At 40.2% G+C, this 4,490-nt stretch overlaps 1 long non-coding RNA gene across 1 annotated transcript; it reads right to left on the reverse strand.

Annotated features, from left to right (window-relative positions):
- Positions 1–1,405: 1,405 nt before the first annotated feature.
- On the reverse strand, positions 1,406–1,935 carry LOC141585766 (uncharacterized). The gene is made up of 3 exons (XR_012519404.1): positions 1,801–1,935; positions 1,581–1,712; positions 1,406–1,445 (listed from the first exon to the last, which is right to left on the reverse strand). It is a non-coding gene; the product is annotated as an uncharacterized LOC141585766 (long non-coding RNA).
- Between the last annotated feature and the right edge of the window lie 2,555 nt (positions 1,936–4,490).

Below are 4,490 nucleotides of genomic sequence, written 5' to 3' on the forward strand. Positions count from 1 at the left end.
GTTAGATTAGGCAAATAATTAATACCGTGTCTATGGTTGTATTATGTACATCATAAGACTGTACTTTCGCGCTTGAGTTGAGGATGTAATTCGTTTTACTCTTCATATCGCATATACAAGCCCACCAATGTTTGTCTTTGATCGGCCGGTATAAAAACCCGATATAATAAAGATTAGTCTCCAATTTACTGACCCTACATGTCCGCCACAAAAAAAAAAAAAAAAAAAAAAAAAAATATTGTTGAGGGACCGGACCTTTCTGATTGTGGCACCATTCACCGGTTTGTATGTCCCATCGATGTATTGATTCCAAATACAAGGGTTTTTCTTCTTTGTACAGTTCTACATACCACAAAAGGTGATTTTACAAACCATATCAATTTGGGATAATCAAGATACTTGAATATTAAAACAAGTTCAAAGCTAACCACGATGACCGTCGATGGCAAGTACAGAAGATCTGGTCGATGAAGTGTCATCTTAATCCCAAACATATCAATCACCTAAAAAAACAATATTAGGAATGAAACAAAAGATTACAGATAATACAATGAAATGAACGCTAATAGTAGTCTACTTACTTGATCCATAACCCATCGACGCGGTCTAAGCGTAGATAAAGCGCCGTGTGACTTCCATCCACTCAAGACACACCATAGCCTCGCTGTAGTAAGGCACATTAAGAAACATTACTAGAATTATCCAAATAAAAATAAAAATTAAAGTAAAGGGGCAAGGGAAAAGCACAAAAAAATAAAAGTAAAGGGGAAAAATACTTACTGTGTGACATCTCTTCCTTTGCGGTGCCAAATAAACTTCACAAGGTCGTCTTCAGAATAAGGTAGACGCGGTAGCCCCGACAAATATTAATAAGACAACTTAAGATCTGTGATTCACAAATCAAGATCTTTGATTCACATAATAAGACCCACGATTCAGAAATTAAGAACAAATGAGATAAAACCAATAATAACATCTAAGATTCACAAAACATGATTAATAAGGGAATGGGTCATACATAGGCACACAATTCCACTCTTTCGCACTTCTGCGTTCGACAAAGTAGCTTTCAACATGTTGTCACCGGAGGTCATAATTGAAGGCATAACTTCAATGCATAGCGTTTCAGTTGACTTACCTATAAATGCAAAACAAAAAGTCCTTATAATTATTCCAAAGTTCACGAAGGCCCCGGGTTTCAGGAAATTAACTCCGTGTCCGACAAATCTAACTCTCGAGTTCACAAGGTTAAGTAAAGGTATCTTACGAAGTTATAATTAAAGGACAGTCAGCTTTTGTTCCCTTTGTAATGCTCCAACAGGTGAAACAAATAGACGCCGGTATCCATTTCACCAGACTTCAAAATTGAAGGAGGGATAAACAACTCAGCATCATGTCACCATCGCTGCGAATCTTGGTGAAACCCAATTAATGAGCCTGTCTTTCTGCACAGACACAACCTAAATTAGCACTTAATTATGTGGATGTGTTACATGCTTGTCAAACACTTTGATCGTGAATTCATGAAAAAAAGTAAATTCACGACTTTGCATAACCAGTAAATGGAGGAAAAGACGCACCGTAGGTTGCACATAATCAGAATAGTTAACATCTACTCCATTCATAGGGTGTATGACTGTCAATTTATTCCATCGAAGGTCGAAACAAAAGAAGAACGGTGGGCATGATGTAGACATGATTGGAGTGCAAATCTGAAAACAAGACAAGATGAAATGAAAAGAAGAACATAAAGATGAAAATAGGTTTCACAAAACATAATAACACCAAACCAAAACTTACTAATTGAACTGAAGAAACATCAATATTTTCCAGACAACCCGGGGGGGAACTAACACCGTCATTGGAGTATGGAACAAATAAACGAACAGGAGAATCCGGTGATTTCAACTTCTCATTACTGTTTAGGATCTCACACCAAATATTTAGACTTGTAACATACTCGATCACCTTCGGTATAGTCCTCAACATGCTCCTTGTCAATCTCTCGAGTGTTACTTTGAAAAAGAATATCACCGCACTCAACAATCAAAACAATCGATTCGCAAAACAAGCCGTCGATTCGCAAAAACAGTCTATTGGATTCACAATATAAGCCCTACGATTAATAAATTGTCTGATTCACAAAATGAGACCTGAGATTTACAAAACAAGTTCATAGTCAAATACCTTTGTTCTACTGTTGAGCAAAGCCCGAAATCCAACAGTATTTTCTCCTCCCTATTAAAAGGAGTAATAACACTGATGTTTCTTTGGAGATACGGAGATCGATAGGCAGCAGCTGGAATTATCTCTCTTCTAGGACGCACAATAGCAGGAGTATTGACATCAACATTATTGACATCAACATGATCAGAAACTGATGGTACCGATAATGATCAACCTTGTATGCTTTCCTCACCTGGTCCCTCTTCTTCTGCTTTCTGGCACGGACCGGTGATTTCATCACCTGACAAACGGTTTCCATGACGACATTTACTTAATGTACAGGTGAGTGACCAATGGTTTTTCAGGCAATTGCTCAGATTCTTCCACACACGATTTCGGAGATGGTGGACGGACGATCGGAATCATTGGAGTATCGGGTAAATCAATAACAATTGGGGTTTCGGCTAGTTCGACAACCGTGTTGGTGTTGGTGGGACCGAGGATCAATAGATCCTGTCTTCTTGAGAAGACAAAAAATGATCGTCGTCCAGCTAGCAGCCTCCACCGTGGGCAATCGATGGGGTTGGCAATCTTGGTTTACGACGTTTCGAATGGGTTTGCTTGTCACTTTGGGATCCGGTGGACGAATCGGTACAAAAGTGTCATCCATAATTTCCAATGCCGCACGTAAATCAGCGTCGGACCATCCACCCATCCTGTCCACATCGTCATTAACAACGTGATCATTCTCCACAACATTCGCTGCAATGGATAACGTGTTTCCAACGATATTATTGACCACGTTGTCCAAATTCAGTTCACCGTCCTCATCCTTCTTAACATCCTCATTATTACCCATCTCTATATTTTCCTCCTTATTCCCATCATCGGCATTTTCTTCATCCCCAACATTCTCATCAAACTCATCCTGTTGGGATGAAATATATCCGTCCGCAATACCATTAACTACCGACACCATAGTAGAGACCGCCGAGGAAGGTAGCTTGATCGTAGCTTGAATAGCAAGAGATCGGTAGCTAGCGAAAGTCGCAGCCGCTACCTTGCGGCTTCAGCAAGTTTGTGAACAATCTCACACTTCTTGTCACTAAGGCCATCGTTTTCCTTGTCACCGCAATGTGGAATATCGACCTTATATCCGGTTTGCCTTCTTCGTGGTATTGGATGGTTGATTTGGACTGAACATGCTCAAGCTTTGTGACCGGTGGGCCGAGGTGCGGGTGCGAGTGTGTGGTAGCTCATGACAAGGGGAGGCTCCACAGAACCTTGACCGAAACCTTTATTTGCCTTCAACTCCTGTTTAATTCTTTTTGCAATTTTTTCTTTCGTCCAATTACAACAAGTTGGAAACTTTCTTACGACCAATCTTGATTTGTAGACGAAACGGTCCAAGTAAATGTACACGAGCACCATAATGGGTCCACCAAAAAAATTATCTCCTTTCAAGCGTTTGACATCTCTCCACTCCTCCTTTTGCCAAGACTCAACTTGGTCACCAACCATTTGATGAAATTGCACCAATTGAATTCGGAATCGAGTGAAGTATCACCTAAACTTTTTAAAATCCTCAAACTTGCGCGATTCCCTTGCACACCACCCAACATAGACGAGAATATGTAAACGATGAAATTTCGTTTAAAGTCATCTCCACCATCTTTCTGCATGGATAATTTGTTCAAGACGTGGTGATCATCGATATATTTGTGTGGATATTGCTTTCGGAAGTTTTCCAACGTAGCTAAATAAGCAGGACACTTATCCACATGTGACGCTTCCTCAACAGGTCTTGAACCCATTGGAATGCTCATGCAAAGATGGATGTCCTCCTCTAATACAAGGATTTTTTGTCAAATAACCATCCCTTTGCTGGGTTGTAATTTGACACTAGCCAATAAGCAAGGTCCCCGGGAACCTTGTCTGTTTCAATCATTAACAGACCGCCAAAGCCCATGTCTTTTATAGCTTGAATCTGTTGATCGCTCGGTGGATTTTTCGTATCTTTCAGAAAGTTGTACAACCCTTTTGGCGACATTCGAGTCCTCACTGTAGGCAGTCCCTCCGCACGCACTGCTTTTTTTTGTCGGAGGAGGAGCGGCAGCTTGCTCAACAACCGCCTGTGATGGTCGCTTCATCTTGTAGCCTGTTTCACAATAATCATCTTTAGCGTCACAAAATAAGCTGAAAGGATACACAAAAATAAGAACTAATATTTATATAGTCTATTTTGGGGGGGATAGGACCTGAGATTCACAAAATAACTCTCCAATTTCACGAAATAACCTCAAGGATTCTTTTCAATAAGACAT

The sequence above is a fragment of the Silene latifolia genome, chromosome 6 (genome assembly GCF_048544455.1).
Source record: "Silene latifolia isolate original U9 population chromosome 6, ASM4854445v1, whole genome shotgun sequence".
Lineage (NCBI taxonomy): Eukaryota > Viridiplantae > Streptophyta > Magnoliopsida > Caryophyllales > Caryophyllaceae > Silene > Silene latifolia.